The sequence below is a fragment of the Bicyclus anynana genome, chromosome 4 (genome assembly GCF_947172395.1).
Source record: "Bicyclus anynana chromosome 4, ilBicAnyn1.1, whole genome shotgun sequence".
NCBI classification, from domain to species: Eukaryota; Metazoa; Arthropoda; class Insecta; order Lepidoptera; family Nymphalidae; genus Bicyclus; species Bicyclus anynana.
The window spans coordinates 17,305,270-17,317,360 of NC_069086.1; the positions used below are offsets into that span (position 1 = coordinate 17,305,270).

General features: G+C 37.1%; 1 protein-coding gene across 2 annotated transcripts in view; it reads right to left on the minus strand.

Moving 5' to 3' along the window:
- LOC112053695 (uncharacterized) overlaps positions 1-12,091 on the minus strand; it is a 102,639-nt gene that overhangs the window by 50,188 nt on the left and 40,360 nt on the right. For both annotated transcript variants that reach the window (XM_052881312.1, XM_052881311.1), the window contains exon 2: positions 5,189-5,248. The gene's annotated coding sequence lies outside the window, so the exon portion shown is untranslated. The remainder of the gene's footprint in view (positions 1-5,188; positions 5,249-12,091) is intronic.

The following is a 12,091-nucleotide window of genomic DNA, read 5'->3' on the forward strand; positions in this document are numbered from 1 at the left end:
ACAATTACAAAACAATAATTTACTCTTTTCAAATTCATATTTTTTCAAAAACCAAAATCTCATTGAACAAAAAACAGTACCATACAAAAGACATCAACGTCATTGCTCGCCATAAAAGTCAACTTGCTAGATACATGCAATTCTAAACTGTGTTCTACAATAATAAAGTCTAAAACAGAACACATGTCTAAGTTTCTAGCTAAAGGCCAAAGTCAACAAATCGACTACAAACATTGACTCAAATACACTGCATTAGTGAGGCAAGCAGAGCAATAAACTTTGGTGTAAAGCAGAGGTTCCCAAACTATTAAGATAACGGAACCCCCACAATTACCTTTTATATTATAAAACCCCATAACGATTAAAATCAACACTGTCATTTAATATTTAAAAAAAAAAAAATTAAAAGGGAAATATTTTAATAATGGACATTTTATTTTCTATTGTGAATAATGATTAATTATATTGTATGTATCATGTGTTTATCAATACAATATGTCCAAGCGCGTATCTGGAGTAATATATAATTTGTGATGACTGAAGTATTGGCGGAACCCTAGAGACTTTTCTACGTAACCCATAGGTTCAGGGAACTGCGGAACCGACTTTGGGGATCGCTGGTATAAAGGCAAGTGCTTGAAGCTTATCGAGTGTAAATACATAGTAGACCAAACCTATTTTTGACTCATTGACGATACCAGTACAATGAATATTACTGATTTTAGCCCCTAAGAAAAGTGATATGTTTAAATGATATGCTTATCTGTGAATTTAGAATTGAAACTATGGTTTACTTCATTTATTTCAGTTAGACTTAGTTTACAAGCACTTTTGTCAATAAAGTCAAGTTGTGTCATAATTTTATTTAATCTAATGGTGGTAATAATAGCCGAAAACTTAAAATTAAATTTACGAGGGTTCCAAACGCGCCTTGGTCCGAGCAAGTATTTGTAGGACATGGGCAGTGGCCTGCACTTCATAGATGCAAATATTCACTGCCTACTCTAAGGACTTTTTAGGAACCGTACTGGAGAAAGAATTTTCCATTTTGTGCTATTTGCACGTATAATGACTACCCTAGTTAAAACTCTGTGCAACCCTTGCAAGCCTTGCTAACTCTTAATCTGTTTAGAGAAGATGGTTATGGTGGACGAGCACCTCTAACCATCAGGTGGGCAATCAGCTTTGTCAATTAAAAGTAACAAATATTATCACTAAATTGTTTATATCATCATCATATTGTTTATATCAGCGTCCACCCTGCTGGCCCAATGCGGATTGGTAGACTTCACACACCTAGAGAATTAAGAAAATTCTTTAACAGGTTTCCTTGCGATGTTTTTCCTTTACCGTCTGAGACATGTGATATTTAATTTTTGAAAATGCACATAACTGAAAAGTTGGAGGTGCATGTCCCGGACCGGATTCGAACCTATGCCTTAACCACTGGACTATCACGGCTCTTCGTTTATACGTATGTTTCATGCTAAATCTAAGGATAATTTTAAATAAGGGTATGATATAGATACAATCTTGATACCGTTATCATGCAAAGTAACACAATATTTCGCTTGCCGTTCTGAGAAAATCTTTCTACACATTTCTTAGTGTCGGGTTACGTGTTCTTACAAAGTGAAGGCGGTGTCAAGTAAATAATAAAATCAGCTGACAACATAGTATCTTGTTCCACTGTGGGCGATCTCTAATGCCTAATAATCAATGATTTTTCATAACCAAAATAAGACCCTAGAATGGCAGAGAATGACCTTGAGTGAAGTCACACACTTGTGAACGTTGTGTGTAGGTTTAAAAGTACCGTTGACTATTAACAAACACTCCCGTTTTCCACTCAAAACTCTCATGCAAACTAGCATGTGACCAACGACATACCTTGTAATGAGAAATAGACAAAATGTCGATGGAAGCGACGGAGTAGTCCCAGTCCCATCTTTTTTGTCGATTTGAACGAGATAGCGATATTTCCGGTTGCGTCGCTATCACACTTATATTTTATAGCCGACAGTTTGTGTGTGCGTAAGTGTCTATGTATATTTGTTCCTCCTTAACGCTGCGGCTACAGAAGCGATTTGGCTAAAAATTGCAATGGAAATAGATTTTACGCTGGATTAACACATAGGCTACTTTTTATCCCGGAAAAATCCACGGTTACCGAGGGATTTGTCAAAAACTGAATTCCACGCGGACGAAGTCGTAGGCATCCGCTAGTAAGTTGATAATTGTGTCCATTTCTCTTCACGAGATACGTTGTTCGCGTCTTGGCGCACTGGTGGTAAGTGTAAATGTGGCCTAAAGTGAAACGCGCTTGTCTAGAAGATTTTCACTTGTCTTAAGTGCCTAGGTGTTAAGTTTCCATTCCCTACTACTGCACGAGCATCTGAATGAGTATGTGGAAAAGTCACTTCGAAATTAGCACGGTTCCGTGTTACACAAAACTTAGTATTATTTGTAAGACAATTAGCCACCTTTGCTCTCCTCAGTTTCGATGCTCTAGTGAATATTATACCTACTATAAAATCTTTGCTTCCCACCAAGTGAGATCGAAGTCAATCGATAACTAGTCATTAAAATCACTGCGAAATTCAAAACATTATTTTACAATAATTTCGGGAATCGCGAATCACTGTCAAGGAACTGAAGACAGACACGCTATTACATGTATTACAATCATGGAAATTACAACACTTATTACAAGTATTACAATGTAGCCGGTACATCATTATGTAATTACAGAGTGTTAACAGTTGACGTGTTGCCAAATTATCGTGTTATTTCTGGGGAAAACACGAAATCGCGCACTTTTTTGAAAATAAAGTAAGTGTTATAATGCAATTTTTACAGATTCTACATTTTCTGTTTCATATGTGTGAAAACATTCTACATATTAAAAAAAATCTAATTGCAATCGTCAAACTTGAGTTATTTAAATACTAGCGGACGCCCGCGACGCGAGTGAAACCCAACTACTACCCTACCCCTATCCTACCCCTACCCTACTTCTACCATACCCTACTTCTACCATACACCTACCCTACCCCTACCCTACCACGCAACGGAAGCTTAAAAAATCAAGTAATTTCTCCCGTTTTCCCAACATTTTCCTTCGCTGCTCTGCTCCTATTGATCGTAGCGTGATGAAAAGTATACTATAACCTGCCCAGGAGTATGTAGAGTAATTGTACCAAGTTTCGTTAAAATAGTTTTTGTTTCTATCAATCAATCAATTTATTTATTTGCAGATACAAGCATTATATATACAGGTGGTCGGTAGATGTAGATGGTAAATGTATCTTGCCAATTTGGCATGCAAATTATTTATTAAGTATTTAATGATTCAAATGACAATTTCACCATAACGAACATACAGACATACAGACAGACAGAAAATTTTACTGATTGCATTTTTGGCATCAGTATCGATCACTAATCTCCACCTGATAGTTATCTTTTTGGAAATATATTTCATTTACAGAATTCTCTACTGATTTATTATAAGTATAGATTTGCACCATTGTTTTGGGAACGCCCTTCATTTTGTTTTAAATTTGGCGGCCGATTTCAGTCTCTACTTTCATTAGCCAAACTCTAGCTTAAGATGTCAGAACAGCTTTTTTCTATTTAGTCTGTGGTTAAATTAATAAAAAAAATAAACGTAACTTAAGCACCTGTATATATTCTTCCAAGATATTTTAGTTAAGTGTCGGATTGTATTTATTTTACTTTATTTTAAACGTCAATTATGTATATAGAATTTTCATTTGTTTAATTGAATTCTCAGAAGTTCTTATAATTATGCATAGAACCAGTTAAACTTTGCATGATGGAAACTAAATTACTGTGCAAAGTGTTAACATACTCAGTACTTAAAGTAAAAAAAAAATGCAAAAAGAAAACTATGATAAACTGCGTTTAAAAATAGCAAGCGAGCGCGAAAAAAATATTTAAAGATGGCGGAATTAAATCTTCAGTTCGCGCCATAAATCGTTTCGCATAGACAACCGACAACGCAGTCTGTTCTATATTGTCTTTGGTCCACATACTTACGTTTGGCAGTAAATTGTCGAACTAAAACATACTCTATTGCTTTGTAAATGTGGTTAATAATCCTTTGATACGTTTATGGGGCTTTAGCTATAAAATGCGATGACAATCGGGTAGATATCCCGTAGTTTTATTGTACAAGTATGTTGCAAGGCTGGAGGCGTATCGTGTGAAATATTATTATTGTTTTAATTGATACACGATGAGCGTGAAATAGTACGCTATGCTAAAAAGATCTAAAATATTAGCACGAGGAAAGAGGTAGATATCTGCATGCTTCTCGCGTATAGTTTTGTACCTGGGTAGGTACTGACATACGATTGCATATGGGTGCATGTAGGTACAATATTATGTCGTTGGTGCTTTTATACTTTATAAATTTTTCCTAACTGCATAGGTGATAGTAGTCAAAGCGTGAAGTATTAAAGTGTTTTCAGATAGCATGGGTACGGTGAGTCGCCTGTATGTCGTTCTACGTTCTATTAATAATCGCGTCAAATTTTCAAGAGTGAAACGGTCTGTTACCCGCATCATTCTACATGAAATGAACTTGTAATAGATTTTATTCTGCGGTAGAGTCACATACATAGGTTAGGTAAATACAAGTAATGCTTTAATAAAGATTTTTTTCTTTATTTCTTTCTTACATATGAGTACAAATATGTGATACAAAAAGATGTGTACTTAGATGCAAATAAAATCTTGTAATGAAGATGTTTTTTTTAAAAAGCATTTCGTTTCTTGTTCTACAAATATAAAATACTAGCTGACGCCGCGCGGTTTTACCCGCGTGGTTCCCGTTCCCGTAGAAATATGAGGATAATATATAGCCTATAGCCTTCCTCGATAAATGGGCTATCTAACACAGAAAGAATTTTTCAAAACGGACCAGTAGTTCCTGAGATTAGCGCGTTCAATCAAACAAACAAACAAACAAACAAACTCTTCAGCTTTATTATATTAGTATAGACTATAGAAAAAAAATGTAATATTTCACATCAACTGGACCTAACGTATGTTACTAACCATTGGACGAAGGACGCAGTTCACTCAAAACATTAACATATTCAACCACCTTACTTTGCCTGTCCGATAACTAACTACAAGTAGAAATGAAAAAAAAACTCACCGCGTTTATTTAATGTCCCTTCCCAGCCCTTGCAGGGACCGCATCGAAGACGTTCGATATCTGCAAAGAACAGGTCAATCAAGATACGTATGTTACTCGTAAAACTAAAATAGACACTCGTTAATGTATTAACTGTTTATTTATAAAACGGAAGGCTATTTTTAAAATGACTACATTGCAAAATAGGAGAAAAATAAACGATTTTATCTCCTACATCGAAAAGTAAAATAAAAATACATATGTTGTTCATCCATAGATACTAATATTTTAGAGGCGAAAGTTATAGTTTGTTTGGTTTGTTAAGCTCTAACTACTTATTAAAATAGCCTCCCGTTTTATAAATAAATAGTTAATACGTATTAACTGTTTATATATAGAAAACATTGCAAAATACGAGAAAAATAACAATAAATATTTTATAGACAACGTAAATAAAATAAAAATGGATATGTTGTTACTGTAAACTAGTATTATAAAAGCGAAAGTTATAGTTTGTTTGTTTGTTAAGCTTTAACTACTTAACGGACATCACAGACGACAAAGACAAAGACGACAAAATCGTGTTTTTCAAAACACGGTGACAGCGATACAGAAAAACACATGTTTTATGAGAACATGGACCTCTTAGTGTATATAATATTGTGTGTATACAATACATAAGTAGAGTATTTATTAGTATATACCTATGTATGTATAAACCGTAAAAAGTAGCTACCTGTCATTAATAAAATTTCAATATATCTTAATTCATATTTGGGTTGTACGGTGCCTAAAACGTTTTCCTTTGCTTAAAAATGCCGTAAAAATTAGCTAGGCTACTTGTCAATAATTCAAAATCTTAACGCATATTTTGGCTGTACGCTGTAATACCTTTGCCTTTAACCTACGGGAACGAATAAAGTTAAATATCATAGCAATCTTGTGCACCTCATGGTCATAACGCAAACCCCAAACAAAGTATTCCAATAGGATGCAGCTTAGGTCTCTCAGGATTCGAGCCCAAGGATTTGTCAATGTGACTCCTTTGACATTTGCGGCCGGTTCCTCATCGACACCAAAACGTCCAATGCGACATTAGTAAAAATAGACTTTATGTGCATAAACATAAAGATCATTGGATGTCGATATATTTGCAACCATATATGAACCGATGAAGGTCTTCGACTTATTTGTTTTTGGGCCTTTGGGTTTTGTGAGTTTTGTTTTTTATTGATAAACGCACGGACCGACATTATGGTAAAGTGGTGTTAAGCCGGAAACACACTAATAATACGCTCAACCGGATACTACGACACGCGGAAGACGGTGTCTTGAGAATTGAGTATATTACATCGGCATTTATAGTTTAATGAACCACGATCTACTTCATCTATCTATACTAATATATAAAGCTGAAGAGTTTCTTTATTTGTTTATTTGAACGCGCAAATCTCAGGAACTACTGGTCCGATTTGAAAAATTCTTTCAGTGTTAGGTAGCCCATTTATCGAGGAAGGCTGTAGGCTATAATTCATCCCTGTACTCCTACGGGAACGGGAACCACGAGGGTGACATCACGCGGCGTCAGCATGTTCATAATAAGTTTAATTGACAAGTGCCTAGTAGTGAAAAAGTTTTGATCTAAAAGGCTAATCTAGACTAATGAAAAAGCCGTTTGTAGACTCAGCGCCCAGCGGTCACTCTTCGTCCAAGTGTGTACGCGCCCTTATACTTCGTACAAAAAGACAACAGAACATTAATACAGTATTGTGCGCCGATGGGAGTCGATCTTTTAATTGCCTTCGATACAATAATCGATTTTTTAATAACTGGGTGTTATCTTGCATGGGAATGTGAATCTTTTTCTGGTACTACATCTTAAATTGTGTATAATTAATAATTAATGCATTAATTCAATTAATGTATGTAATTATTGGTTCAAGGTACAGCTGGATGAAGCAACCAAGTCACATTATGATTACATTTCACATTGCAACTTTATTGATCAGAAATGAATACTTTTAGTAAGTAGGTACCTATATCTTCTATACGGACCGTTACTGTAGATAGCAGAGGCGATGGTTCCTAACAACCTGATTCCTATCGGGTATCCTTTTAAAATTCCACGAGTTTTACCGACGTACATAGTTTGATGTACTCAGTCAAAAACACATCAAGACGAAAAAAAACATGAACGGATTATCTACGAGAAAATTTCAGTCTTCGCTACTGGTAGGCAGATACTTGTGAAACGCGTTTAGTATCTTTAATTTTTTTTTATTCTATACAAATTAGCCCTTGACCTGATCTCACCTGATGGTAAGTAATGATGCAGTCTAAGATTGAAGCGGGCTAACTTGCTAGGAGGAGGTAAATCCACACACGTCTCGGTTTCTACACGACATCGTACCGGAACGCTAAATCGCTTGGCGGTACGTCTCTGCTGGTAGGGTGGTAACTAGCCACGGCCAAAGGCCAAAACGTAGATATGTTTGTACACTTCGACATTTAAAAGCCAAGTATCCGTAAGGACACTGGACTCACTGAAAAAGCCATTTTTGTTGTTATCTATACTAATATTATAAAGCTGAAGAGTTTGTTTGTTTGATTGAACGCGCTAATCACAGGAACTACTGGTCCGATATGAAAAATTCTTTCAGTGTTAGATAGCCCATTTAACGAGGAAGGCTATAAGCTATATATTATCCCGGTGCTCCTACGGGAACGGGAACCACACGGGTGAAACCGCGCGGCGTCAGCTAGTAATGTCATAAATCTAACTATTCTCATTCGTTTGGTGTGGGACACGCTATATCTGATTGCTTGTTATTAAGATATCTATATAACAAGTAAGGTATCAAGATATCTACGGATATAGCCCAGCATTAGTATTTTAATAAACATGGCCAATCCAGCGGCGTTCCGCGTTCCTTGACCGCTCGCCCACCTGTGTGACTAATAGATAATGGATCCGCCATCACACCACCATACTTTGTAGCGTTCGCTATTGAACTGTGACGTCATCGTTGGTACATAACAGCTTCCTATCAACCGAATTTATTTATTACTAGTTGACGCGCGCGGTTTCACACCCGTTCCCGTAGGAATACGGGGATAATATGTATATATCCTATAGCCATCCTCGATAAATGGGCTATCTAACACTGAAAGAATTTTTCAAATCGGACCAGTAGTTTCTGAAATTAGCACGTTCAATCAATCAAACAAACTCTTCAGCTTTATAATATTAGTATAGATTTAAGACTAGCCGACGCCCGCGGTTTCAGCCGTATAGTTTCCGTTCCCGTGAGAATACGGGTATAAATATCTATGTCTGCCTCCGATTCCGGAGGGTGTGTGTTGGAATCCAGTCCGGGGCATGCACCTCCAACTTTTCAGTTGTGTGCATTTTAAGAAATTAAATATCACGTGTCTCAAACGGTGAAGGAAAACATTGTGAGGAAACCTGCATACCAGAGAATTTTCTTAATTCTCTGCGTGTGTGAAATCTGCCAATCCGCATTGGGCCAGCGTGGTGGACGATAAACCTAACCTCTCTCATTCTGAGAGGAAGTACGAAGCGATATAGGTGGCGAAATTCGCACAGCAAATATCGTTACAAAATAACCCTGCATGTCTTCTATACATATTTTTAAGTTTTCGAAACGTTAGCGTTTGTAGAAAGAAATTCGATGTGCCACACGATTACATGCCGCTGGATGTATAGACCGTTAAATAATTTACGCTAATAACGACGAATAGCCCATTAAGTGCAAAACAAATTCACGATTTTACCTTGTCATAAAACGTCTAAACTAAAATATAAAGCAAAAACCACCTGAAGGTCCAATAAAAACCGCTAAACGATATGACACTCACGAACTAAGCCAACCTTCTGAGAAACGGGTCTTATGCTCTTATGTCAGCCGAGTCACAAACAGAATTCCTTATTGCACAGCTAGATAGCCAGTGAGATGTTATTACACCTAGAGTCATTATCATCATCACTGTCAATAACATTAAACCCTTCATCATCATAAGCCCATTTTTAATTACTTTCATGACTAGGGGAATGGGAATATTGGTCATATTTAATACATATGGCAAATATTCTTAAAAAAAAACAGATGTTACTGAAAATGGTCGACGGTTTTTCATGCTCTTAAACACAAGGTTGTGTAATATTAGCAACTTTTCAACACTATGCAGCAACTGATAATTTATTGTAAGAAAGAAAAACCCCTAAAAATAATCATAAATCCTCACAGTCACAGTCGAACACATAATTATTGACCTTTGCTTATAGATAATAATAATATTCGCTACAGAATCTATTAATGTGACATTGGTTGCATTTTCCCCTTAAATTGATTGAAGTGAATAGGTACTTAAATACTTTGGACCGGCTTCACCACCATCTGCGATAATTGTCGAATAATCTAACCGTAAGCTTTGACATTTTCTTACTGTAACAAAGACTCGTAACAAAGACGAAAGTTGTGTTAAAGCTATCTAGACACTCTACAGAAGGTGAAACCGGCCTTTAATCTATACTAATATTATAAAGCTGAAGAGTTTGTTTGTTTGTTTGATTGAACGCGCTATTCTCAGGAACTACTGGTCCGATTTGAAAAATTCTTTCAGTGTTAGATATCCCATTTATCGAGGACGGCTATAGGCTATATTTTATTTCTATATTCTTACGGGAACGGGAACCACGCGGGTGAAAGCGGCGCGGTGTCAGCTAGTCTTCTATATAAATGAAAGGCTGGATGGGATGAGCCGCTATCATTTAAAAGGATCTGATAACATGAAAGGTCACAGCGGTCGTGTCGTAGAGTTTAAAAGCCACGTAACTGTAGCCCGGTGACGGAACGGTAAACCACGGCGTGCAGTCACTGCTTGATTCGCCGTCACAGATATGATACTGGCGCACTATGGCCTATAAAGCCGCGTCCAGACGCGTGTAACGCGTAATGTAAGATTACGTTATATACTATGCGAATCTATTTCAAGAGCAGACGTCTTTGTGTTCGACAGCCGATAGAACAGCCCGAACGCCGGAGCAAGCGTTACATGAAATGCTCGTACTGCCGTCCACATGTAGAATTCGCATTACATTACACGGTGGATTACATTACGCGTTACGCACGTCTGGACCCGGCTTTAAGAGCCGTGATAACTGTGGATAGGACGTCTGCCAATCCGTATTGGGCCAGTATGGTGGACTATTAACCACTAATCTAACTCCGAGAGGAGACTCAAATAGTAAGCCGAATAAAGGTGTTAATGATGATGGCTTGTGGTGGGGATGCCCAGAAAGGGGATTTTGATGGCAAATTAATATAAGGCATACCTTGAATGTTTTTCTGTATTTTCATCCAACAACATCACTAATCATATAAGATATCTAATAATAGAAATAAGCATCAAGTGTGACACTTCGAGTAGCAGCGACAGTGATTGTACCATTATTTTGTGGTAGAGGAAACACCTCGAGCAGGTCCCAGGACTTGTGACCTTGAGAGGTAGGTTTAAATAACATCTTTCAGAATGCAAAAACATTCACCTTCCCTATCCGACATGTTCTCCATGCCCACACTAAACAATTTATGATAAACAATAATTACAACACAAAACAACTGGCAGCGAGACGGTGTCTACGCTGCCTAACAAACAACTGAGCTCAAATCATTAAATACCCTCTTATTTATAGCCATCCTCCCCAAAAAGTGGATAACCCCCTCCACAATAACATAAATAAGAATGTTAATACCACCTGTAAACGAGGATTTGTAACAATGTTGTAAACATATGGTAGTACATCTTCGGACGAGATCTGACACAAAGCTCCACTACTAAATGATGATGATCCACTAGCAAAGTATTTTTCTTCGGTTTATTACATTACAAATTAATTCAGTAAAGAGGTTTTATGTGTAAAGAAAGCGAATGAACCTGCATACTCAACAGGAAGGTATTATAACATTCCAACTCTAATTCCCATGTAAACAATAAATACACGAGATACCATTGTTCGCGGTTTTTAAGTAATTCACTGGCTGACATCAAGTCATCCGCCGACTTTCTAACCGTTTCAATGAGCTTTTTGAAACGGAAAATTTTAGAGTCTATTCATCATCAACCCATATTCGGCTCACTGCTGAGCTCGAGTCTCCTCTCAGAATGGGAGGGGTTAGGCCAACGGTCCACCACGCTGGCCCAATGCGGATTGGCAGACTTCACACACGCAGAGAATTAAGATAATTCTCTGGTATGCAGGTTTCCTCACGATGTTTTCCTTCACCAATTGAGACACGTGATATTTAATTTCTTAAAATGTACACAACTAAAAAGTTGGAGGTGCATGCCCCGGACCGGATTCGAACCCACACCCTCCGGAATCGGAGGCAGAGGTCATATCCACTGGGCTATCACAGTTTTTTAGAGTCTATGTTATATACTAATATTATAAAGAGGAAATATTTGTTTGTTTGTTTGCATTTAATAGTTTCTGAAACTACTGAACCCATTTGAAACATTCTTTCACTACTGGGTCGCTACACTATCCCGGAGTGTTGTAGGCTATATTTTATTCCCGTATTGACCACAAACCCAGGATACGTGTCCCGAAGTCTAGCTAACAAGTAACAACCTCCTCGAAATAGTCTTTGGTACCTAGAGGCTGTCCTGGACTACCCTACAAGCTACAACAAATATACCCTACCCTTTAGCCGACAAGCTATTTAACAAATTGCTTAGGGCATCCTAGAGATACCTTAAGAGACCAGAAACGACCGACCGAAATAAAAGGGCACACGAAAGTCAAAGAAATTCCAAAATGCGTGTGTTTTAAATTGACATTGATACATATATATATCGTAGCTATGGTAATTAGGTTAATATTGTCATTTTTTTAATTAA